Raw genomic sequence first — 26,820 nt, 5'->3', positions numbered from 1 at the left:
AATGGACGTGAGTTTGAGCAAACTTCAGAGATACTGGAGGATAGGGAAGCCTGGTGTGCTGCAGTCCATGGGGTTGCAGAGTCAGACATGACTTAGCAACTGAACAGGAACAAAAGGCTACCCAAATTGGCAGTTCTTTATGTTCATCCACCTACCTATCCATCTACACATCTCTTTATACATCCATCTACCCACCCGTTCATCCATCTACACATCCATCCATCCATCCATCCATCTATCCATCCATCCATCCATCCATCCATCCATCCACCTTTCAATAATTTTGACTCCTGACTCTGTACCAGGTACTGTTTTAACCTCCCAGATGTCTCTTGTTCCAATGGAACTCACATTTTGTGGACAGGAGCCAGAGTAAACAAACACTCCAAATCAATCAATAAAGAAGAAAACATCAGCATCAGCTACTGATACAGTGTTACACCACAAAAATACACCACGATGATGGGATAGAGAGCAATGGAGAGGTGGGAGAGAGGACCGTGGGAGAACAGGTGATCAGGGAGGGCCTCCCTGAGGTGGTGACATTTTGACTGGACCAGGAATAATATTCAGAAAGTGTGTCCTAAGAATAGTTTAAGAAGAAAAAGGCATCTGGAAATAAATGGCATATTGATGGGGAAAAGAAAAATGAATAGGGAAGAGAGGATGAACCTATGATTTTTTCATTCTAGAAGTGAACCCCACAGGCACAAAAAAGACACCTCCACTTCCTCTCTGCCAATCCCACTGGCTTGGGTGTGCATCCTAGGAACCTTGCTTTTCCTCCAGGCTTGCCCAGGGGAACCCAGTGTGATTTGGTAAGTGATACAGTAACTGACTCTTCTTTGCTGAGCTTTGTGAAATTAGGCACTTGGTAACCAGCATCACAGGGCAGGGAAGAGGGTTTTTGCCAGAACAGCCCAAAACAGTCCATGCAAACAGTTCCTAAGGCACCACTCCTCAGGACCATGGAAGCAACAGTGGACATCTGCAAACTGCTTGGCGTCCTTGCCACCGTCAACTGACCCTCACTAGCAGCAGCGGGAACAAACCCACGTTCCCAGAGAGGCTTGTGCCTTAAAAATAATAGTTTTATCCAGACACGCCTTAACTAACTCCCATTTGTGTTTTACACCAAAAATATATAATTTTTAGAAATGGAAGGTGGGGGTGGTGTTTTAGCACACCCAGATCCAACGTGTATTCTTTAAAATGATTTTAACTTAGACAACAGCCACCGCCTGTAAAATTCAAGAATGAAATAACACTCCTTACATTCTGTTTCTCGCCAAGTTATGCTTATAACGTTGGATACTCAAAGGACATGGTTTCCCAATAGTTCTTGCTTTACTCACCCAATTTGGGGACACAGTTGTGCTAATCTCAATGTCTCCTAATATGCAATGACTGCTTTTTATTTGTTTAGTCTGTCCCTTGGGAAACCTCAAAGGAGGTTCAGCCCTGTGCCTGGATTAATTATTGTCTTATTTGGATCATAAAACAATTGGACTTTTTGTTAAATGCACTGGGATAACTTTTTTTTTAAAACGTTAATTATGGTTAAGACAAGCAGAGTTACATATAAAGGGTTAAGAAGAGAGAGATAAAATGATAAGATGTTATCTGGTCATAAATTTTCCTTTTTATAATAAAGTAATTTTCTCTTCCTTGCAGTCTAATATGATACAGGATCTGAAATAATAACTTTATTTCAGACAGCCCGAATTCTCCCACTTGTTTTAGCTCTCTAATTTCTGACATGATTCCCCTGGTTTTACAAGTATTTTTAATAGGGTAGATGTTCCAGATTCTTCTACACAGTCAAATCCTTTCATAATCAGAGACTTGTTTTTCCATAGGAATTTAATTCCCTCTGCAGAATTGTAAGACGGGTCGGACTGATCTGGTTTACATTTTCTGACATGTTTTCCCTCCCCTGAAGATTAACTTAACTATCGCTTGGCTCTTTTTCAATCCTTTTCATCTCGTTTTCACTTAAAAATATATATATCTTCTGATTTCATTCAGTAGGGTATCTTACACTGTTTTCTGAAGATGGGGATTTGAGCTCTGGGAACATGGTTTGATCCTGCCAAGTGTTATTCACTTGAATTCTACATGATGTTCAGATTGTCTGAAATTAATACAAGTCCAAGATTAAAAAAAAAATCACCAACATTCAACCTGGGGTGTTGACTGTCTCTATTAAAATATGTGGTCAATCCATAAACTTTTACCTAAAAAGTCAGTTGTATCAGACATTTATCATTAGGTATACAATGCCCTGAGTTTGGTAAGGAAATTAGAACATTTTTTTTTTTAATTTACCCTGAATTCTCTTAATTCCCTTCTTAAGATGACTCACTCTTTTGCATTTCTTGGGATTCAGCTAAAAAAAAAAATCTCCTCTTTGGAGGTACAGTTGGTCTCTTTATTACTCCCTTCTTCCACCATACAGCTAATGCAACTTGGAATTTTTTCATTTTTTCTTTGGTTCTATCTTTGCCACTGTTTCATGATCTGTGAGTCAAGTAACATAATTGTTTACAGTGCTTGCTTACCGCACCTAGCCCAGTACCTGACACAAATCAGATGCTTAGTAAATGTTTGGTAAATTAATTTTTTAAAAATGCAGGGTCCAGAGTGGGCACTTTTCCCCTCAACTCTCTGATCTGGCTTCCTACCTGAACTGAATCAGCCAGTCCCCAGCATCGTCCTGTCATTCTGTTTCCAGAAAGTAATGAACTCTGACTGCTCTCCCGCCGCCCTTTTTGAAGGCGGTGTTTCCACCTCTCTGGCCAGATTTGTCCAGAGATGTTCCCTCCCAGGGGAGGGGCTCCTCCAGCTCCGGGGCCCCCAGGTCCCTCCTCCCCTTTGGTCAGGCCTCAACGCCGGGCAGTCGGTACAGATTTCTCGGGGCTGTGTGATCCTTGCAGAGGAGGCCATCCAAAGGAAAGAGAGTTGCAGGTCCACTCCCCATCGCCATTCGGTGCTGTATATGTCAGGCCATCAGCAGAAAGCAGCGAGACTCACAGCCACGGCTCAGGCTGTCTCCAAGTCGCTGAACTCCGGTGGACAAGTCACCTCGCCTCTTTGGCTCTGGCAATTAATAAATTGCCAGGATGAGGGGATGAGACTAAATACACTCTATATTCTTTCTCTATGCTGCTGCAGCATTTTGCAACTGCTGAGATTATATCCAGGGGCCTCATTTCTTTTCCAGCTGGGAATCAGTCATCAGTCTGGTGGGTGGAGAAGACCGTGTTTCGGAATGGTGGGGGCAGCTAAAGCGCATAACTCCGTGAGGGTGAGCGTCAGGTCTGAGGTTTCTGAACAATGTGTGCCTATTCATAGAGAGTCTACGGTCCCACCCAGCAGTCCTGCTGACCGCATCAACCGAATAAGACACTAGTTTGTGAAATCCGTTAAGTCTGTGTCGATTTCATGAGCTGGGGTTACCAGCCCGTCTCTTACAGCTTGTTAGAGTGGCCTGGCTTTATTCGGGTGACTAACCATCCGGTCTGCCTGGGATGGCGTGGGAGTCCCAGGACTTAAGAGGTTCACTGTGAACACCAGCACAGTCCTAAGCAAACTGGTGACTGGTGAGCATAACTCTAATAATGTGCGTGATTATAGTGGTAACACCATCATCATCAACACCATCAGTGATTTAAGTGCCTGCAATTCAGGAGGTGCAGGAGATGCAGGAGACGAGGGTTCAACCCCTGGGTCAAAAAGATCCCCTGGACCTGGGCATGGCAACCCACTCCAGCATTTGTGCCTGGAGAACCACCTGGACAGAGGAGCCTGGATGGCTACAGTCCATGGGGTCACACAGAGTCAGACACTATTGAAGCAACTGAGTATGCACACATGCACACACCATGTCTCACATTTTCCTAGTACTTTACTTGTATCATCTGATCTGCACAATAACCCTGATGATATTAGAATCATCCCATTTCACAGATGACAAGATTGAGACTCAGAGAGGTGATACAGATTTCTGAAGGTCACAAGGCCAGTGAGTAATAACACAAGCATTCTAAACCCTGATCAGCCTGAACTTCCACCTTGCGTCAAAATCAGAAATCTGAAAACCAACTGGGAGTTTTATGACATTAGGGAATTATTGTTAACTGTGTCTACGGATGATAATGTTATTGTGGGTTTTTTTTAAAGTCTTTGTCTTTTAGAGATGTGTTCAGGAACATACACTGATGAGGGGAAAAAAAGTAACACCCATGTCAACAAATTTTATCAGGCTCAAATCCCCGATGACCTCCATGAGTGCAAATGCCCAGGATCACAAGGGCAGAGAAAGCGCCAAAACCAGGGGCCAGTGGCGGCTCTGACCCCAACACACTGGTGGGGTGGGGGGTATCACTGCCACCTCCTCCTTCTAAATGAAGGAGCTGGGCTTGATGACCCCCACTCCCCACCCAGGTGAGTGATTTTCAGGCTGAGTGGCAGTTACCCGGGTCTGGCGGGCCAGTGTTCTGCGCTGTGGTTCTTCAGTTGACTGTAGACCTTGCCTACACTACCTGCTCCCATTTACCTGGGTTTAGATATAATTTTCATCACAAGTATTTTACTTTTTTCCCTATGAGAAAGTGCTTGATATTCTAGCTACTTAGTGTGTGTTTATTTAGCAGTGAAACCTTTTCTTCAAACAAAATATTCCCCAGGAGCCAAACTTTATGAAACCTTTCGAGAGAGTTGCTCTGGTTTACAGGAGATCCAAGAGCCCCCAAAATAGTATCCTTTGGAAGCCTACTGGTCTACACCATCCTAGCCAGCAGAAGTCTAATAATATTGAAAGGAACATTCAGGAAATGCAATAATTATGTCTCTGTAAAGCATGATCAGGAAACCTTTCCTGGAAAGGGCTAAATAGAGCATGTTCTGGGTGTTTGAGAGTCCCTTGGACTGCAAGGAGATCCAACCAGTCAATCCTAAAGGACATCGGTCTTGAATATTCATTGGAAGGACTGATGCTGAAGCTGAAGCTCCAATCCTTTGGCCACCTGATGCAAAGAACTGACTCATTGGAAAAGACCCTGATCCTGGGAAAGATTGAAGGAGAAGGGGACAATAGAGGATGAGATGGTTGGATGGCATCACTGCCTTTCAATGGACATGAGTTTGAGTAAGCTCCAGGAGTTGGTGATGGACAGGGAAGTCTGGCATGCTGCAGTCCATGGGGTCGCAGTGTTGGACACAACTGAGTGACTGAACTGATTGACGGGGCATTTTGGACCATAAGGTATCTGTGGACGTGTTCAGTCATGTCCAATTCTGCAACCCCAAGGACTGTAGCCCGCCAGGCTCCTCCTGGGATTCTCCAGGCAAGAATACTGGAGTGGGGTTGCCATTTCCTTCTCCAAGGGATCTTCCCAACCCAGGGATCAAACCCACGTCTCCTGCATTAGATAGTGGAGTTTTAAAAAATCATTAGCGCCACCTAGGAAGCCCCAAGGTGTCTGCTGCAATGCCTCCATTCTGCCTTGGTAGCGTGAAAAGAGCCAGAAACAATACAAAAAAAGGAATGGATGTGCATAGACCCAAATGTGAATTTCCTGTACTTCCCGTGTCTTCTCTCCACACCCCAACCATTTAAACCTGAAAAACTATGCCTAGCTGGTCAGCAGGCTCCTTCGGGGACACCAGCCGTGGTTTACCAATCCCGCCCTGCAGCCTCCGACATGAGGCTTTTCACGCAACATGAAAAGATGTGAACAGCCTGGTTTCGGTTCTTGCCCCTGAGCGTTACTATTTGCAAGTTTGTGGGAAAGTTACAGGAGCTCTGTAAGTCTTGGTTGCGGGGGAGGGGCGGTTAAAAATAAAACCTATGGGGCAGGTGGTATGGGGGAGTCTCTCTGTACTTTCTACTCAGTTATGCAGTGACCCTAAAATGCTCCAAGAGATCATGGCTGTTTTAAAAGAAAGTAACGAAAGCCGACTTTGTGAGTTTCTTGCATGGATTCAATAGGATAGTAACAGCTCTTAGCATGTGGTGGGCACTCTTAGCTGTAATGATCCGGCCCTCATGGAAACTAGGGAGCTCTCCTCTTGATCTTGTTCCTGATTAACTTTCCAAAAACCATGACCACAGCGAAACAGCAAGCCTTAGAACTTGGATCCTGGGCTTATTTGGACAGAATGCACTGACCTCGAATCTGCGTGGATGAAACTCACATATTTACCCCCCTCCTCCTGTTTCCTGACTGCCTGTTACCGGCGGCTTTGCCTTTCTTCTGCAACTTTTCCCGAAGATCTGGCCAGGGTTCACTTAAATGCCGTTGATCACTCTTACCTTCAATTCCTGCCCTAGTTTCTCCCATCTTGGCGGTATGATCTATATATAATTCCTTCCCCGTCCCCCCTCTAACCACCTCCTGGGGGAGGTTGGGGGGGTGGCCTCCACACCTGGGAGCGTTTTTTCCCTCCTCTTTCATCCTCGGCTCCTCTGAGTTGCCTCTCCTCCCAGCCTCTCTCTTCCTGACTTTGTATCATGGGACACCCTCTGCTCCTAAGGGGGCGTTTTTGACCTGAGAAGGTCTCCCATGTCCTGTTTGGGGGACCTGGGGTCTGGGCAATCATTCCTGCTCTGAGGCTTGTTTAATCGGTTTAGATTTCTTTATATTCTCATCCCCGAAGGACTCTAGGGGTTCTTTTCCTTCCTTCTCTCCTCCGCCCCCATCTAAATGAGTTGCAGAAGGGCTGGCTCCTCATTCTGAATCCCCGGCACATACCTAACCCCAGTCAAGCCCCCTCCCACCTGTCCCAGTGTTGTTGGGGCATCTGCAAAATGCCTCCGCGAGCCTTTTAAAAATAACTGTGCGCTTTGTTTTCCTTTTTGTTTAAAAAATAAAGCACATCATGTATATTTACATTATAAAAGTAATCCACATGCCTTACTGAAAGCGCAGGCAAGTTGAACAAGGAGAGAAAAATAATCCACTATACCCTTATTCAACATTTAGGAATAATTTTCTACAGAAGAATTTAGACATAGTCCTGTGATTACGATATTGCGTGCTGGTGGAGTCATTTAAGATGGTACCACCAGTATTTTTCTCTGTTAGTACTCTCTTCGTGAGTGTCACTCTACAACTTCGTAATACTCTGATTAGGGATCACAGCACATTTTATGTAATCGTCCCCACTTTCCTGAACACTTGTTTGCAGTTTTTATCATTATAAACAATACTCCGAGCAACATCTTTGTGCCTAGATGAGTTTTGCTGGATCTTAAGTTACTTATATCTGGTCGACTGCTACAGGTGGAATGAACATCTTGGCAGTGGTTATGTATTTTTAAAGGAAAAGGTTTGCTCAGGGTTTGAATGATGTGGTCACCCCTGAGGTTCTGCTTTTTCTGACTGGTCTAGAATCTCGATCTCTGGATCGCCCTCCCAGAGAGAGCCATCCTGGAGGAACTCGCCGTTCAGTTCACCACCTTTACACACTCTCCTACTTCTAACCCTTCTAACATCTAACCCTTCTAACTTACTTGCCTGCACGCTGCACCAGATCCACTGAGGACCAACCTGTTTCGGAACTTACATACCAGCTCAACCGTTTATCATTTTGCCTGACCTTTCTGAGTTCATCAACTTGCCTCTGATATATGGCAAAACCTAACTGCTTTGCTTGAAGAAACATTCCAGGGGTGGAACCCTCAAATCAGCTCACTCACCTCTGTGGTACAGCCTTCAAGCTGGTGAGAAGAACTGTGATATTGCCCAGCTAAGGCCAGTGGAACGGACTTCCGGGGTCGTCCAGTGGGTAGGAATCCTTGCAGTGCAGGGGACTTGGGTTCAATCCCTGGTCTGGGAAGATCCCACATGCCTTGGGGCTACGAAGACCATGCCACAACTAAGACAAGATGCAGCCAATAAATTTTTAAAAACTCAAAAAGTATTTCATGACATGTAAGATCAGAAGGACTTCAGGTTGTATACTTCAACTACTGAGCTGCAGCCCGTATGCCACTACTAGAGAGTCTGCTCACTGCAGCAAAGACCCCACGTGCCACAACTAGGACCCAACACAGCCAAATAAAGCAAATAACTAAATATTGAAACATAAAAATAAAGCCTCTGAATAAACCCACTGGAAAAAAAAATAAAATAAAAAAAAAATAAATAAATAAAGCCTCTGGGAGATCCAGGGGTCATATTCCTCTGGTCCTGTCTGCCACTGTTTAGTGTTTTTTTGTCCCGAAAACATCTTCCTGAATGTAACCAAGAGCCGAATTATCTCCTGGTCTCTTACATCCAATCAGGTAACTGTGTACACTGGCTCGGGCTTCCCTGTGGCTCAGACAGTAAAGAATCTGCCTGCAATGCAGGACACTTGAGTTCTATCCCTGGGTCAAGAAGATCCCCCTGGAGAAGGGAATGGCAACCCACTCCAGTATTCTCACCTGGAGATTCCCATGGACAGAGGAGGCCTGGAGGGCTACAGTCCATGGGGTCACAGAGTCAGATGAGCACGTCCTGCATATACAGCCCCACTAACGCATCCGCAAGCACACACGCCTGACCGACCTCAGAAGAGTGTGGGCTGACCCCAGTCCAGGAATGGCTGGTCGCCGCTGTCTCTGTTAAATGGCTCAGCTGGCTCTCTGCCGCGGCCTGTGGCGTGCCCTCTGTGGGGACAGGTCCTCAGTCTGGGATCCTGGGGTGCGGTGGATATCAGAAGTGACTCGCCTGCCCTTTCTTCTCATTTTTGGAGATGGTTATCTCCTGTGTCAAGTGACAGCGGCGAAATTCCCTACCTGCCTCCTTTTCAGAACGAATAAAAATCTGATGCATCCAGAAAAATCCGTTTGGAGCCAATCTCCATGCTTTTATAAATCGGGCGTCATTTGCCTCACAGCGATAGCCAACTTGCTTGACTGCCAGAAGGGGCCTTAGAGCTCATCTTCAGAGTTTGTTGGAGATTGTAGCTGGGGGTCACAGACAGCCACTTCTAAACTCTTGACTGATGGGCCGCCCTCGGCCTGGGGACAACAGCATCTGCGACTGTCAGTACAGATCTGGGAGAGATGGCCAGGCAGGAGAGAGAAGGCAGGCCTAGGTGGCCACAGAGCTGGACTCGGGGCCCACAGACTGCCGGGGGTAAGCTGCGCCCATTTCCTCCTTGAGTGGGAAGCGGGGCAGCGTGCAGGAAGACAGACACGTGTGGCAGCCCTCTGCAGGGGACCTGAGATGATCAACACTGAGAAACGTGACCGTCGGCTAGCTGGATCTCCTGATGAGCGGCAGTGACCCAGAGGAAGATGAGGACAGCAGGTAGCCCCCACCCCAACCTGAAAAGCGTCCATTTCACCCTGTGCTCTACCGCCGAGAACAACGAACTTCAGGCCACTTGATGGCTTATCCAAGGGCATAATAGAACTTAAGCTCAGCCCTCTTGACCCACAGCTAGATGGTTACCCTGCCTGCCACTAATTCAGGCCACCATCTTGCCCTCTGGGCAAAGAAGCACCAGTAGCCTACCTGAGCTGAAAGTGAGATAAGTAACAAGACCTGTCCCAGGCATGGGGATGTGGCCCTGGGTCTCTAGACGAGGACAGCCAGGTTTCCTGGCAGCCCGATCACCTGTCCTGAGTTCAAGACACTGCTTCCCACATCTGTTCGCCAGCACCCAGTGGGTACAACCCTCAAATGCATGATTCTCAGCAAACAGTCTAGGCGAAATTTAGACAGTACACCTTTAAGCCTTAAAACTCTCCCCACTGGTACTTTCATGAGTCTGTAGCCAGGATAAACTGGCACAGAACGATACACCAAACATAAAACAGTGAGTGTGGAAAGGGATGCTTTCTGAATAAGGCATTTAGTTCAGCTGCTAGCATCTCACCAGAGTCAGTTTCCTGGCTCTGCTATCATACTGTGGTTATTTAAGGTATGATCATTGCATGGGGCTTTATTTACTATTTTTGCTATGTTTCTGTGACTCTGACATTATTTCAGAATAAAAATAAAAATATGAGGCCCACACTTTGCCTCATTCTTCCAGAAATTATCCTAAGGAAATAAAGATGCCTACAGAAGGCTTCCCTGGGCCTCCAGTGGTCAGCAACCCGCCTGCCAATGCAGGAGACATGGGTTCGAACCCTGTTCTGGGAAGATTCCATAGGCTGTGGGACAGCTAAGCCTGAGAGCTGCAACTACTGAGCCCCCAAGCCACAACTATTGAAGCCGGCAGGCCCTGGAGCCTGGACTCTGCAACAAGAGAAGCCCCCGCAACGAGAGGCCTGCGCACCCCAAATCAAGAAAGCCCACAGCCCACGAGCAGCAACGCAGATTCAGTACAGCCACAAGCAGAAAATAAATACATCTTAAAAAAAAAAAAAATACAGAGACAGCCCTAATAGTGATCATAGGAGGTTTTAAAGGACAATTTTCACCAGCTCTGGGGGTACTAAGCATAAAGCACCCTGTGTAAGGACAGTGCTCACAGAGGGGACTATGCTGTGCTTGGGTGGACCTAGCAAGGCTGTCTCTGCTGGACCGCAGGTGAGCTCTTTACCATGGTGTCCGCTGGGCTCTGCAGCTCTAAGGCGAATGTGCTGTAATAAAGTCCCCCTTGGCGTCCGGGTGGATGGACATGCAGAACACAGCCTGGCACATTTTACGCTCTCAATAAATATGAGCTATTATCCTGTTGAAGAAGAATGCTAATGATACGAGAAAATGTTCCTATTAGTGAAAACTGGAGAGTATAAAACTATGTGACAGTGATGCTATTTTTTCGAGATGTAGAGACGTATGGAGTAGTGGCTGGAAGGTCTTCCCACCAGGATGCGAGTGTTTGTCTTTGGGTGCGGCTTCTTTGTTTTTCCTCTTTAAGCTCTTCTTTGATGTCCACAAGTAATTCAGTGCACTAGCATTTTTAGGACAAGGAAAGGGGACCCTTGGTTGAAAGAGATAGACCAGATTGTACTGCTTTGCGGCTCCTCTGTCTGTTTCAGCTGCCTGGAAGCCCCCAGGCTCCAGTCTCTGAGATGCCTACATTTCCCTAAGAAAGGAGAAGGGCAGTTGACCTCTGGGGGCAGGGGGCAGTGTGCAGGGTTATTTGTGGTTGTTAATGTCAGCATGGGCTGTGAGTTCTGGGGTCCCCACATGCGTGCCATCTACTCACAAAACACGCGCTGAGCTCCAGAGAGCACCTTGAGATGGGCCCTGGCAGGACCGTCAGACCCCTGCCCCACGGGGAGCAGCCCAGACAGGCGTCTCCCAGGGACACGGCTCGCAGACAAGGCTGTGCTCCTTGCTGCTCCGGGGGGAGCTCTCTGGGGTCTGAGCCCATTTTCTTTGCTTTTGATGCTTTCCCCTTTCTTCCTGTGATGGGGGCAGCCTGCAGCGCCTGGGCTTCTCTTCCCAGGCCCGTTTGTTCTCAGGAAGGTCTCTGCTGGGCACTTGTGGGCACTCAAACTGCCTATTCATTCTTGTCCAGGGTTCTGGCTCCTTCTCTCACCCTGTCAGTGACCCTCAGCAGCCTCTGGGGAAGGAACAAGGAGCTGCTGGACCCTGGGGATGCAGAGGAATTTAGGGGTCAGGCCCCAGCAGGGCTGCCAGGCCAGAACACAGAGAGCTTGTGTGATCTCAAGAGGCTGCCCAACCCTATTGGCAAGGAACACACTATGGAAACCCCTTCTCCATCCTGAAGATCTCCAGGCTCTGCTGGTCCTCATCCAGTGTGAGACTCGGATTCAGGGTACCAGTAGCTGGGGCCCCCTGGCAGGGGGAGCACAGACTCAGAGCTGACTCCCTTGGGAGGACTCCAGAGCCCTACCACATTCAGGCAGAAAGGACAGAAGTCTCCCCAGATGTCATTTTGAAAGATTAAAATGTCTCCCCATTCTGGGTAAAGAAGATGTGGTACATATATACCATGAAATATTACTCAGCCATAAAAAAGAATGAAAAATGCCATTTGCAGCTACATGGATGGACCTAGAGACAATCACACTAAAGCTAAGTCAGTCAGAAAGAGAAAGACAAATGCCATATGATATCACTGATATGTGGAATCTAAAATACGACACAAATGAAACTATCTATGAAACAGAAACAGACTCACACACAGAGAGAACAGACTTGTGGTTGCCGAGGGGGAGGGGTGGGGACGGGGTGGAGGGGGAGGCTGGGGTTAGCAGATGCAAACAGGATAGATAGCACAGGGAACTACATTCTATATCCTGTGCTAAACCATAATGGAAAAGAACACGAAAAAGAGTATGTGTGTGTATAACTGAACCCCTCTGCTGTATAGCAGAAATTAACACAACCCTGCAAATCAACTGTACTTTAAAAAAAAAAAAGAATTCCGTCCATCCTATGTTCTTACAAGCATCCTTGCAACCCCCAGGCTGAGCATCCACTTGTGGTCTTTCTCCATCTGAAACTCACCAGTAGCTTTCCTGGGCATTAGGAATAAAAGCCAAGTCCCTACCAGGCCTTCTGGCTCCAACTTGCTCTTGACCTGCGCTCTCCCTTTCTTGATGAGCTCCAGTCCCTTTGGCCTCCTTTCTGCTCCACGAAGGTGCCAGGCTCCCTCCTAGGCGAGAAGTTTGCACATCCTGTTCCTATATCCCTTCATCACGTTCACACCCCCAACCTTCCTACCCAAAGCCACCGAACAGTATGGGGTTTTTTGTGTGATTCAGGTTCTATCAGCTCAGAACTTCACTGAGGCCCCATGAACTCCCCACACTGTCTCCATAGTCCTGATCACAATGTGTGGTTGCTCATTTAAAGTGTGCCTAGAAGGTGGGTTCCATAACACTGGAGCTTGTCAGGTATGTCCACTTCCCAGTGCTAAGAGCCATACAGGGCATGTAGCAGGTGGTCAGTAAATCATTAATAGATGAATGAAATGATGGAAGAAAGAGGCTTTTACTTAATGAAACAAGGGCTCTTGGTTACATGTGAAAACTTGTTTCCCTGGAGAAGATGCTGACTGTGCTGGTGTCTTGAGTGGGGCTGAGGGACACTGGTCCCACTGACCTGGCCTCTGGCTGAAAGCATGGGAGGACCACATCTCTGGGATCTGTGAGACATGATCTCACAGTCATGGGGTACTGTCTCTTATGGGCCTCCCACCCAGCCTGGGGCATCCTGGGGCCCAGGTGAGAGAAGCTGAGACTGGAATTAGGGGAGGGACAGTGTGAAGAAGTGGAGGGGACAGCCTGGAGAAAGCACAGAATATTAATCTGGGAGCTGGGTCCATGTAGCCAGATTCTGGAAAGGACGCCACTGCAGGTTTGTCCCAGTGAACGTCACACCACCTGCAGTGCCTTGCTGGGTGAGGCTCTCCTAATTTTCGCTGTGTTTTCATCTTCACCAGGGAGAAGAACTGGGGGAGGGCATGTACTTTCTAAATGACGCGTTGCTATAGAATTATTCATTTCTAACCTTTCAAAAGAGGCGGCATTGTCCAAAAGATGCCGAGATGATAAGAGAGAGGGGCCGGGCATCCTGCCCACCCCCACGCCCCACCCCCATACACAAGCCACCACCCATAAACACCAAGGTGTGGCTAAGAACTCCCAAGAAGGACAGCAGAGGCCTAGGGAGACTTCTGGGCTGTCAGGGATGCTGTGGTCCAGTCCTCCTTCTGGTTGGTGGGTGGGGAAGCACGTATGAAGGTGGAACCATCCTAGCCTCAAGGGGCCCAATGGGAGGGCCAGACAGTTACTGGCTACTAGAGATGTGGCCCAAGGTCCCCAGAGGAGGATAGGTTTAATTCTAGGGGCTGGGGAAGCAGGCATCAGGGAAGGATGTTCGCATGGACTTGAGAAAACAAAGTTGATTTAACCAGAGGCACATGTGAGAAGGGTGGTCCCGGCAGAAAACAACCAAACAAGTGACGGTGGGGAGATACAACCACTTGTGCATTGTGGGAGAATGGCCATGGTTCACTGGGGGAACTAGAGACACAGTGCATTGTGGGAACTACATACATGGGGCATTGTGGGAACGATAAGCCCTGTGAGCATTCTGGGAACTACAGGCATGGTGCATTGTGGGAACGATAAGCCCTGTGAGCATTCTGGGAACTACAGACACAGTGTACTGTGGGCACTATGAACACAGTGCATTGTGGGAACCATCTTCAGAGCCTGAGATGAGAGGGAGCTGAGCTGAAAACACAATTAGAAGCTTATTTAATACAACTGGATTTTTCCTGACCCCCCACCTTGTTCTTTTTTTTTTCTTTTATTGTTTGTTATCAACTAAAAGCATGCATACATTTGACTCATCTATCTTATTTTCCTATTGTCTATTGTATCACTAGAACAGAAACTCTAGGAGGGCAGGGATTTGGTCATTTTAAAACTGTATCCCCAATACTCCTTGACACACAGTAGTTGCTGGATAAAGAGCCTGTAAGTAAACGAGTGCTGATGGTCTTTCCTGGGCTAGCATTGCCCAAGGAGTGTAGTACTTAGGCCTGAAAGCCTTACACATCATAGGAACAAACACTCTTCATTGTATTACTTATATTTTAAAACTCACATTGGTATGATACCCAACTAGCCTCCAATCTTTGCTTCATGGATAATATTGCTTGAAGGAAGACCAAGTTGGAAAAAAAAATAAGTGAGCTCTTTTAAAGGAAATTATTAATATAATAGAATGCAAGTTCCCAGTGGGAAACAGTAGAGCCAAGGCTCACAGATCAAAACGGACATTCTTGAAAGGTGACTCAGAGAACAGTCCAGTGCACTAGGATAAGGGAGAAGGGTGAAGAGGCTGTTCTAAGGGCCTGAGACAGAGGCATGGAGACTGAGTGGAGGGCATGGGGTGCAGGTGAGGGGCGGTGATCGGAGAGAGCTGGCAGGCCCTGACCAGGTCAGGAAGCTGAGATGGGCAGAGTAAGGTACCCTGGCTCCCACCTTTTTGTCTAGTTAAGGGTTATTTAGCCCAGGACCTTCTGTTCAGTAATATTTAAAAAGGGAATGAATGAAGTGGATGAATGAAGAACTGCCAAGTCTCTACATTCCCATAATCCTTGAGGGTGTCTCTGCCCCTTACCAGTGGCTAAGTAAGACTCCTTACTCCTCATGTAGAAGGCCCAGGTTTGGTCCCTGGGCAGGGAATAAGATCCCACATGCTGCAACTAAGACCCGGCACAGCCAAATAAATAAAAATAAATTGCAAAAATAGAAAAGAAGGGGGCTGCGGAGGGCCAGCCACAGAGGAGCCACTTCTGAGGGCCTGGGAGAGCAACAGGCTCACAAAACGAGAAGGTTTTGCAGGGCAGAAGGGATGATGAGGGAGCCGAGCCTGAGCGGCAATGTCTTTGACACTCCCATTGGTCTCCCCCCGGGCAGAGCCCTGCCTAGGCAGTGGAGGGGGTCCACGAGGATGGAGCCCCATCTTGAGTTGCTCCATGGACCCGCCCGGAGCCATTCCGCACTGGCTGCAGGAAACATCCCGCACGACTATGAGGCTCAGTCTTGCTCCCTTTCCGGTTCTTTAGAGAGAAACCAGTTCCCCCAACTCCCAGCCAGGTGGCCACACACCGGACAGAACGGCCAGGCAAGGGGACTAACGTGTGTGGGGTTTCTACTCCAGACCACGGACTGTCTGAGCTTCACCTCTGTCATCAGAGACCATTGTCACGACGACCAGGCAGTGTGGGTGTTTTTCACAGACGAAGCGTCTGAGGTTGATTTGGAGGGCAGAAAACTCTCCAGTCACTAAGGATCAGACCTGGAATCTGCACCAGGCTCGTCCACATTCTGAAACTCCTGTTCAGTTACTCACAGCCTCAAGCTTTGTCCAAAAAAGACCTCTGGGCTCCGTGCCTACAGCAACAGAAAATGTACACCAAGGATCTCAGACATGGGGCTGAAATATTCTAAGACGCTCTGGGAGCTAAATGCTCTGGACCAAGGGAGAAAGCCTCCGGACAAAATCTGGTAGGCTAAGGGCCTCAGGCAGTTGACACTGTTCATTCGACCCAAAGAGGAGGGGGCTTTAGAGGCAGAGGGCAGAGCATGTGCCAGGGTGTGGAGATGAGAGAGGCAGAAGTTGACCATCGCTGGTACAACAGAATGAGCCAATGGGGGTGGGTGGGAGGTGTGCCCAGAGGGAGGGGCGGCGTTGCTGGGCCCTTATAGTCATCCCCAGCCCTCTAGAGCAGAATCGGCTCTGAATCAGGCTCTCCGGGGGACCCTGGGAGAGGATTCAGTGATTACCCTACCCTGAGCTCTTGCGATGGGAATGTGGTTCAGCTTTGCAACTGAGTGGGTGATTTTCTCCCAAATACAAGAGGGCTGCCACATTTTCTCTACAAGCCAGTGGGGTGGGTGGATGGTATTGGGGGGGGTGGGGTGGGAAATAATGATGGCAGTTTCTGAAGAACTTAGACACTAGTGTCCTTCCTTTTGCTTAAGATTGAGTAATCTTTTCATTCTCATGAATTTCCCCATCTGCCGTTGAGCATAATACATTCCGGGTACACACGAATATTCCATGAATGAAAAGGATCGTTATTATTTATAATTTTCAAGAGTGTTATCTCCATTGATCAATTAGATAAGGGTGCATTCCCTTTGTTTAACTCAAAATTATTAACTGTAAGATGATGGGCAAAATGTCAAGGTGTAAAGCTGGTATGTTAACCTTAAATATGATTCCTAAGCACATAAGGGCTTCCCACGTAAGTGGGGCTACTGGTAAAGAACTCAACTGCCAGTGCAGGTGACCTGAGAGACACGGGTTCGATCCCTGTGTCAGAAAGATCCCCTGAAGGAGGGCATGGCAACCCACTGCAATATTCTTTAATCGGGGTTTCCCTGATGTCTCAGTAAAGAATCTGCCTGCAATGAAAGAGACCTGCATTTGATCCCTGGGTCAGGAAGATCCCCTGGTGAAGGGAATGGCAACCCACTCCAGTGTTCTTGCCTGGAGAATCCCATGGACAGAGGAGCCTGGCGGGCCACAGTCTGTGGGGTCTCAAAGTCAGACATGACTGAGCAACCACACACAAAGCACGTAAACTGTCCGTCAACCCCTCTCTCGTCTCCTTCCTTAATCTCCCATCTCTCCCTCATCTCTCAGTCTCTTCTCGCCTCTCTGTCTCATCTGGGTTCCCCCAGTCCGGACCTGTCAGCCCAATGACTCTGAGAGAAGAGTGAGTAACATGCCTAGGATTCAGAGTCTTCATAGGTAGGGTATGAGGGCAACCAGAGCAGAGAGGCGAGCCCCCCAGAAGGCTTTAACAGAAGAGAGAGAAAGAAGGTAACAGAGGAAAAAGCAACACGGTGGCACATGGAATGGTTGGACTGGGGCAGTCTCTCCGGAAAGACCTATATGCTTCATATTAAGAAGATCTTCTTCCCTTCATCTGTGATGCTGCATTTTTATTACTTATGCAGGAGTTACACGGCCAAACTTCAACAGTACTCCCACTTTGGGACTATTACGAGGAGTTGGGCGGGTGGATCCATTTATAAATGAGGTCATTCAATAGACATTAACTCAACAGCTACTCCGTGACAAGCAGTGTGTTGGGCTTGGCAGGCATAGCACTAAACCAGACCCTGCTGTCTGCCTTGCTAGAGAGAGATTCGTGAACCAGTGACACTCATACAACCTGAGCAAGAAGTTAGACATGTTCACAGGGTGTCACCCCTTGCTCCCGCGAGACTTCATACATTCCCAGCTGAGCACAGGGAGGCTCTAAATGAATCGTGGTTGAATGGATGAGTCACTGTAATTATTTACCTATCAGACTCCACCGCCAGATTCTGAGTCCCACCTGAGCAACAATCCCTTATCTATGTAGTAAACTGCATAGTCAGGATATGCTGCAGACACCCATCCACCTTTGGGACCTGGAGGTTGAAAGCGTAGGCTTGCAGGACAATTGAATCTTTTGGTCCCAGCTCCATGATTTGGGTCAAATGAACAACTTTTCCTCGCTAAGGCTTCAAGTTCTTCATGTGTCAAATGGGAACCGTAACAGGGGCCCTGGCCGTGCGGGACTGTTATGAACGTGAGTTTAGATAGTGCACAGTAAACGCTTTGCACAACGCCGGAAGACGAGACACGGAAGCCATCCGCACCCTCCTTTCCCCTTAGGAACCACACTTCAGCAGGAAAACTAGGCCAAAAGTTTTGCTGCAACAGGCATGGGTCTGCTTAAAAATTACGGAAGAAAGAGCAGGCTTGCTGGTCTAATTGAAAGTAACCGGGCAGGGACTTCCCTGCAGGTCCAGTGGTTAAGAATCCCCTTTCCTATGCAGGGGACACGGGTTTGATCCCTGGTCTAGGAACTAAGATCCCACCTGCCTCGGGGCAACTAGGCCTGTGTGTTGCAACCATTGGTCCCCTGCAGCACAACTCCAGAGACGCCTGCGTGCTGCAGTGAAGACCCGCCACAGCTAAATAAATGAATATTAAAAAGGAAGAAAATAACCGGGCAAGATAATTAGCCAAAACTCTCAGCCGAGACAAATCAAGCTGTGAAGAACCCTTACAGCAGGGAGCCCGACCAGTCTCTGCCTCTTCGATGCAGAGAAATAAATCCCGAAGCGCTGGCGGCTCTGGGGAAGGGGATGGGGAGGGGGATTTGAGAAGTGGAGACAAGATCCCACTCACAAGCCTTACGGTCAGATTTTTCCGGGTTAGACTTCTTCCTCTGTCACTGGTTAGCAGTATAACTCTGGGCAGGTGGCTTCACCCTTTCCAGCCTCTCTTTCTCTACCTGATAAATGGGAATAATAATCAGGCTCTCTTCAGAGTGCGAGAATTTAGGAGGATAATGGCCCCGAGCCACAAGCTGAGTCTGGCTCAAAGCGTATATTTCATTGCTGTTTGCCTGTTTCCCTTCTTTCTGCCTTTTCTTACCCAAGTCTTTGGGAAAGACAACTTTTGATTACCTTTGACCCCAAGGTCTGTCACCTAACCCAGAGCACAAAAATGCTGTTGAGACCGCTGCCTGCCCCAGGACGGCTTCGTGTTTGCCGGCGGGCACTGAATGGCCCCAGAGAGGGTCTGGCTGCCTGGAGAGAGTCACACTCTCTTCCTGGCTGTCTGCCCCCAGTGGCTGCAGCCTCCGGGGGTGGAGGGGGTCAGCCTGGCCTGGAGTGTGCCCACCTGCCCCTCTCCTGGGAGATGGGGCGGGGGTGCGGCAGAGGCCTGAACCACAGCTCCCAGCCCCACTCAGCCAACGCCCCTGTTTTGTCACCGAGTCTTTTTTTTTTGATCTACAAACTAGTTGTGATTAATGGTACCCTGCGGTTCCTCGTGCAGAAACAAGGTCATGGTGAAGATACGGTCGTTTTGAAACCCCGGTGAAGTTCAGGGCCCAGAGCAGAGTGGTAATCACTCCGGTTTTGGCTCATCTTCCTTCTCTGTGGCCTGCGACTTCAAGGCCAGGGGGCTGTCCCGGCCTCTCTGACTTCCTCTCATGCAAATCGCCCTGGGCGGGCGGGGGTGGAGGGCTGGTTCACCAAGAAGAGGGAAGTGATGAACTCCGAGCTCCCCAGACCTACTTTCTACCTCCAAGGCGAGCCTGGGAGACAGAGGTCCCCCGAGCCCCGACACCGCGGCCTCTGCAGGGACCTGCCTTGTGGTTGTTTGATGTCCAGTCATGTCCGACTCTTTGCGACCCCATGGGCTGTAGCCACCAGGTTCCTCTGTCAGGGGGATTCTCCAGGCGAGAATACTGGAGTGGGTTGCCATTTCCTTCTCCAGGGGATCTTCCCGACCCAGGGATCGAACCTGGGTCTCCTGCATTGCAGGCAGACGCTTTACCATCTGAGCCACCAGGGAAGACTTGAATCACCCACCCTCCTGAGCTCCCCCGACCCCGATAATTGTGAACTCCTGAGTGGACATCGCAGACTCTGGGTAATTAAATGAGTAAAATGACCCTGAGTCCTGAGTTGGTTCTCTTCTCGACCGTGACAGATCTGTTGACGTGGGGGAGGACTGACTATCGATGCTAACAGCATACCTGTCTGTGGCTTAGGGAGGAACCACGGTGTAAAATATGAACTGGAAGAGGGCACGGCGGTCTGTAGGCCATGACTTGGGGCATCAATCCAGCCTTTTTGGCTCTTTAGCCAACAGGACTGAATGTGTCCCTTTGAAGACGTTAGAAATGGGGGCATAAGGGAGCTTGGTGGAGACCCAGAAAAACCAAGAAGGCCTGGCAGGATGAGGAGTCAGGGTCCCCTCCACCTCCCCGCTGCCTTCCCCCCAGGCTCCAAGAGCAAAACAGGGGTCCAGGCCGGATATGGGACCCTGCTACAGCCTCCGGCTTCTCCACCGAAGTCCGTGTGGAGAATCAAGGATGGTTTGTTTCCCAGAGAAGCAGGCCAAATGAGCCAGTGTTGGAGGGGAAAGCAGGGGGACGTGGTGGGGGAAGAAAGCCTCTGCCGGAGCGGGGCAGGCAGGCAGGGCCCCAGCTCGGGAGGCTTGATGTGGCTCCCTGGGTTCCTCTGAACACGCTCGGGGACAGGCGCAGAGCGGAGCTGCCCGTGTTTGAAGGTATTTCTCTGCAGCGAGCACCAGGCTCGCTGAGAAAAACCCAAACCACTTCAAGTGGATTTCAATTTTTGAAAGACGCCACATGAAACGTGCAGAAACCTAAGCCCCCTTTAGTCCGGGCCCAAGAGTAACAGACTCGGTGTGGGGCAGGGCAGGGGGGGAGGCACAGCCCAGCTCTGGGTCACCCTCCCCCAGGCCCCATGCGTGCAGCTCCCCTGGGCAAATGCATCAGCAGTGGGGCTGCGGGAGCTTTCATCTATGTGGGCTGATACGCTGTGCTGAGAACCTGACCACAGCATCGCCCCACACGGGCCCCAAGTAGGACAGCTTTCAATCGAGACCCAGCAGCCGCACCCATCTCTGAACTCCTTGGGGTTGGGGGCAGACCCAGGAAGGGGTATGGCTACCAGGGAAGACCTCAAAGCCATGGAGGGCCAATACTCTGGATTAAAGCCATCCTTGCTTCATTCATTTGTCTGTATCCTTTCATCATCCCTCAAGCCAGGTTCCTTTAATGTCCCGGCTACCCTCAGTCCCACAGGGAGAGGGTCTTGACTGTCTTGTCACTGCTGCCCTGTCTTCTTGGCCGGCCACTCTCCACTCTGACCCAGTCCCTTCCTCTGTGTTGAGGATGCTCCCCTGCATCCCCAGGTCCTTTGCTCTTGATTTTCTTTCACCAGCTCCTGACAGCTGGCTTTGGTTTCCTGACCTCTGCCAAAGCCAGATCAGAGGCCCAAACTTGGATTTTGTCCCTTTGTTGATGCTTTTGAACTGTGGTGTTGGAGAAGACTCTTTAGAGTCCCTTGGACTGCAAGGAAATCAGACCAGTCCATCCTAGAGGAAATCAGTCCTGAATATTCATTGGAAGGACTGATGCTGAAGCTGAAACTCCAATACTTTGGCCACGTGATGGGAAGAATGGACTCATTGGAAAAGACCCTGGTGCTGGGAAAGATTGAAGGCAGGAGGAGAAGGGGACGACTGAGGATGAGATGGTTGGATGGCATCACCGACTCAATGCACATGAGTTTGAGTAAACTCCGGGAGTTGGCAGTGGACAGGGAAGCCTGGAGTGCCGCAGCCCATGGAGGTCGCAAAGAGTTGGACACGACTGAGCGACTGAACTGAACTGAACTCCTTTCTGCCACATCAAGGCAGTCAGAAGGCTACACCAAGGCTCAATGCCGAGGGTTAAGGTCATGGGTTGTGTTTGTATGAGCGGAACTGCATTTTGAGTGAAAATATTCTGAACAATCTAACACAGTATAGTGGAAGGAATAAGGACTTAGGGGTGCAACCAGGTTTATAATCAAGTTTAATTGAAATTCAAATTAAATTCAGCCACGTTTAAATTTCAGCTGAGGCGGTGAGCAGCTCTGTGACTTTGGGTATGTTGCTTAAACTCCCTGAGATGCAAAAAGATGCCTACAATACCAGGTAGTAAGTTCACAGATTTCTGACACAGAGAAGGGACAAAGTAAAGAGCTTCCTCTCTAGAGATAAAGAAATAATAGTAATAGTTAATTGAGAATTTACAAGTTAATTGAGACTTGTCACCCTACGAAAATTTTGTTCATCATTCACTGAATTCTCACGACTCAAAAATCTGAGCGATAAAACAGCGCCGACTTTATACAGATGAGTATACTGAGATACCGGCAGGCGAAGCAACTCCCCAAAACTCAGATTCAGTGAGACGGGATCCAAACGCAGAGACTGAGTCCCAAGAGTCTGCCTTGGACAATTCAAATTCTAAACATTCTGCCCCACTGTCCATCATGGCTTCTGTTCCTCCTTTTCTTTTGGGAAAATCTGATCATGAAATGGACAGAATGTAGAGCATCACAATTCTGCATTTCCATTTTTGGTGAGACGAAGAGGGGAACCATGACCAAGTGGCTCTTCTGTCCAAAAACTGAAACAAAGGTCACTGGAAACCTTGCCTTGATTGAAAAATAAATATGAAGAGGACCACAGACTCCATCTTGGAATCCGTGCGCCGGCGACTTCTGTCTGAACAGTGTTCATTAAGGGACTTTTTATATAGCAGGTCCTTGACCCTTTAGACTGATCCAAATACATGTTTGAAGTGGGCCTCCTTGGGATTCGGGGGCCCCGCCACAGATTTGTCATCCAAGGAAAGGAAGGCTATGAAGGGAGCGCATGTTTACCCAGTGTTCTGCGGCTACCATTTTTCCGTCTGTCTGTCTCTTGAAGATTTCCCCCGGGACAAGTCCACATTGCACAAGTTGCAGGGAGCTTGGGAAAGCATCAGAAAGCGCAAATATATGTGTGTGTCATAAAAAGGAGCTTTTAAAAATCTGGGTGGAAATCAAACCCGTCTGGGTCGGGTGAGATGCCTTCCTGAGAGGAGGAACTCCCATGGGCACCCATCAGAGCTCACCCTTCTGGGATCTGCATCTGCCCCCCTATCCTGTCCTCTAGACGGGGGTCCCCAACCTCTGGGATCTAATGTCTGATGATGTGAGGTGGAGCTGATGTAATAATAGTAGACATAAAGTGCACAATAAATGTAGTGTGCTTGGAACATCCCGAAACTGTCTCCCCCTCCCCACCATCCGTGGAAAAGTTGTCTTCCATGAAACCGGTCCCTGGTGACAAAACAGCTGGGGACCACTGCTCTAGAAGATGGGGGTAAGTGGGAAGGTGATGGTGAAGGTGATGAGAAGGGCGAAGTTTCCATGTTACTTTCCTAGGGCTGCTGTAACAAACGAACATGTACTCGGTGGCTCAAAACACAAGCATTGATGCTCCCACATTTCCGGAGCCCACTAGTCAGCAGTCGGGGTGTTGGCAGGGCCTTGTTCCCCTCAAAAGCTCTAGGGGATCATCTGTCCTACCTCTTCTAGCTTCTGGTGGTTACTGGAAATCCTTGGCTTTCCTTGGCTTGTAGGTGCATCACTTTGATTTTTGTTTCTGTGTTCACATGGTCATTTCCCCTCTGTGTGTCTGTATGCCTAAATCTCTCTCCTTATAAGGTCATTGCATTGAGGGTCCACCCTAATCCAGTGTGAGCTCATTCTGACTTAATCAACCACATCTTCAAAGGCGATTTCCAAACAAGGTCATATCCATGGGCACCAAAGAGTAGGATGTTGACCTATCATTTGTGGAACATGGTCCTATCTCCAATGGTTTCTAATACTAGCTGTTTATTCCTTTATACCAGGCACTTTACCCAGCACTTCACAATTAGACAGGCATGGCTGGGTGGGTAAAGAATCCACCTGCCATGCAGGAGACCCAGGAGCTGGGGGTTCAAACCCTGGGTTGGGAAGATCCCCTGGAGGAGGAAATGGCAACCCACTTCAGTCTTCTTGCCTGAAAAATCCCAAGGACAGAAGAACCTGGAGGGCTGCAGTCCATGGGGTCGAAAGAGTTGGACATGACTGAGCAACTGACACTTTGAAACTGCTGCTTTTGTAGGTTATTAGTGGTTGAATGTCAACCAGTTGCATATGGTTAAATCTAATATTATCTTATTTAGCCCTCTGCCATTAGTATCTACTCTACTAGCACCTACTCTTACTAAGCACTTATTGTTGTATCGATACTAATAGGTGAGGGAACAGGCACCTCTATTTGTCAGGGAGATGAAATAGCAGGCAGGAATTGAAGAGAGAATGCTCAATCTACAACTTGCTCACTGGGTGACTAGGAGGGAGTGACCAATCCCTCTTGGCCTCAGTTTCTCCATCTGTAAAAGCAGAGACAACCATTCTGTAGCAAGACCTGATGGCGGTTCTTCCCTGGTGGTCAGAGGCTAAGACTCCATACTCCCAATGCGGGGGTCCGGGTCTGATCCCTGGTTGGGGAACTAGATGCCACACGCCACAACTAAGGCCCGGCACAGCTAGATAAATAATATCAAGAAAAAAAAAAGAGAGAGAAGACCTTATGGGTATAAATACAAGTCCTGAAATCAATAATTGGGAAGCTAGAAGAAGACATTCCTGTGGAATGTCTGGTCTCTGGTAGATGCTCAGAACACCACACTTGAGAATCATGTGGAGGCAAGGTGAGGGGTATGGGGTAAGGGCATTTAAGAATGCAGGGCTTCCCCGATGGCTCAGCAGTAAAGAAGCCGCCTACGATGCAGAAGACACAGGAGATCCAGGTTCGATCCCTGGGTCAAGACGATCCCCTGGAGGCGGGCATAGCAACTCCAGTATTCTTGCCTGGAGAATCCCCATGGACAGAGGCGCCTGGCGGGCTACAGTCCATGGGGTCGCAGAGTTGGACACAACTGAAGCGACTTAGCACGCACGCAGACCCCATCCAAAACTACTGAATTCGAGGCTCTCTGGGCTAGTGCCTGGAAATCTGCATTTTAACTGTCCTCCCCACCCTAAAATCCCTCCATTTGCAAGTGTTAGAAAACTGCTGCACTAAGTGAATAAAAGTTTTTTTTCTTTCCTTTCAACAGAACATAGCAGTCGACTGGGACTGGGCTGGGCCATCCAGACCCCCGTCCATCCCTGGTTCAGAGACAGCAGTGGGAACTGGGGAGCAGGTGACAGCTCCCACTGCCAGAGGCAGGCAGGGGTTAGTGGGGACCTTTCAAAAGGAAAGGGAATCTTTGGTTGCAGATCAATTGTCTGCTATTGCACGTTTGTGCCTCTTCCATTACTTGAATGAAAATAAATGCCATGCTTACAAACTGCACATCTCAAAATCAAAGTCATGTTCCTTCCTTCCGGAAGTCACATCCTTGTGCCTGGTGGATACAGAGAAGGGAAAAGAGACCGAATCTCTTTCCAGGATTTTTTTGTATTTTGTCCCTCCTGCAAATCCTCCAGCTTGCTTAACAATGCAAGCCATCCCCTCACCCAACGTCTGTGTTTCTCTCTTGTGTTCAGAACGAAGAGGTCCTCGAGTTTAAAATGAAGCCCTGAGGAGGAAGATGCCTGCTTGAAGCACCGCTTTCCTGCGTCTGAAAGCACAGGAGTTGTTGATGGGCTTGTTGAACGGCAGTTTCAGGGTTTCCTGGGTGAGAGGGACTTGTGGTTTCAGAAGGGCAGCCTCGCTCGGGGCACATGTGGTCTGCTAGCTCAGGGAGCCTGCGGAGCCCTCTGCTGACCTGGAGTGGGCCCCTGCCCCACCCCGGATCTCTGGGTGAAGGCCTAGCCTACTGGAAGCGTCTATTAAAATGTAATCCATGAGGTACCCTGTGCCTGGGGAAGGGATGTCAGGGAAGGGACAGTGAAAGACCTGTTTGCATGAGCAGAGCAGGAAGAACCCAGAATTTCGGGTCCTGGACCACCTCTCAAGTAGATGTATGCTTCCCATTTTCCCAGGAATGGGTTGAGCATTCTGAACATATTTGATCATTCAGTTGTCGCCTCCTACTCCCAGAGAGGTCGCCCTGTTATTAACATGTTATAGACATGGACAAGTGGCTTAGCCAGGTCAGATGACTCCTCCCCATCTGTGCTCGTAGAAATGGGTAGAATACTGATTGGGGTGGGGGTGGGGGGGACCCCAAGGATGCCCGTGGATGCCAGTCACCCCTCCATGTGTTTCTGGGTGTGTCACCGTGGCCTCCCTGTGCTTCACTGCCCTCTTTTGGGAAGCGGGAACCACAGCAACCCCAGCCTGGGGCAAGGAGGAAGTGGGGCTGACATTTAAAGGGGTTCCCCTCTGTGAAGGGGCTTCCCAGGTGGTGGTAAAGAACCCACCTGCCAGTGCAGGAGATGCAAGGCATGCAGGTTCAATCCCTGGGTCAGGAAGATCCCCTGGAGGAGGAGAGAGCTGCCCATTCCAGTATTCTTGCCTGGAAACTCTCATGGACACAGAAGCCTGGTGGGCTACATACAGTGCGTGAGGCTGCAAAGAGTCGGACACGACTGAGTGACTGAACACAGACGCGGCTGTGAAGGAACGCAGGCAGGTCGGTGGCTCCCGGTCCAGCCTGTCCCATGCTCCTCCCACGACCGCATCCTCCATGCATTTGTTCCCTGAGCAGCTGTGGGCTTTGGGACAAGGGACCCAGGGAGAAAAGGGGCGGTCAGATGGGGCCGGCATGCAGGTGCAGGAAAGAGGACCACCCCCACTGGGGGTCAGCTGGGACTCGGATGGGCCACAAGCCCCTGGAGGGCAAGGACACATTCTGATTCTCGCCTGAAAGCACAGTGCCTGGCGCACCAGCCCTCCTGCCTCAGCCTGGAACCCACTTTGAAGGCTGAGTTTCATTTCTGTTACGTGGCTTCCTCTCCTCCTCTCCCGTTCCTTTCTCCTCCTCCTCGTCTTCATAAACAAGCTGGCCATTCAG

General features: G+C 49.1%; 1 protein-coding gene and 1 non-coding gene across 2 annotated transcripts in view; both read right to left on the bottom strand.

The window, feature by feature from the left end:
* Nucleotides 1–26,820, bottom strand: part of MAF (MAF bZIP transcription factor) — a 347,717-nt gene that overhangs the window by 21,584 nt on the left and 299,313 nt on the right. The gene's annotated exons all lie outside the window — the stretch shown is intronic.
* Nucleotides 19,737–19,808, bottom strand: TRNAC-GCA. The gene has a single exon. It is a non-coding gene; the product is annotated as a tRNA-Cys (tRNA).

This window comes from Cervus canadensis, chromosome 18 (assembly GCF_019320065.1).
Source record: "Cervus canadensis isolate Bull #8, Minnesota chromosome 18, ASM1932006v1, whole genome shotgun sequence".
In the NCBI taxonomy this organism is placed as follows: Eukaryota; Metazoa; Chordata; class Mammalia; order Artiodactyla; family Cervidae; genus Cervus; species Cervus canadensis.
This window is presented reverse-complemented; position numbering and strand designations above follow the sequence as displayed.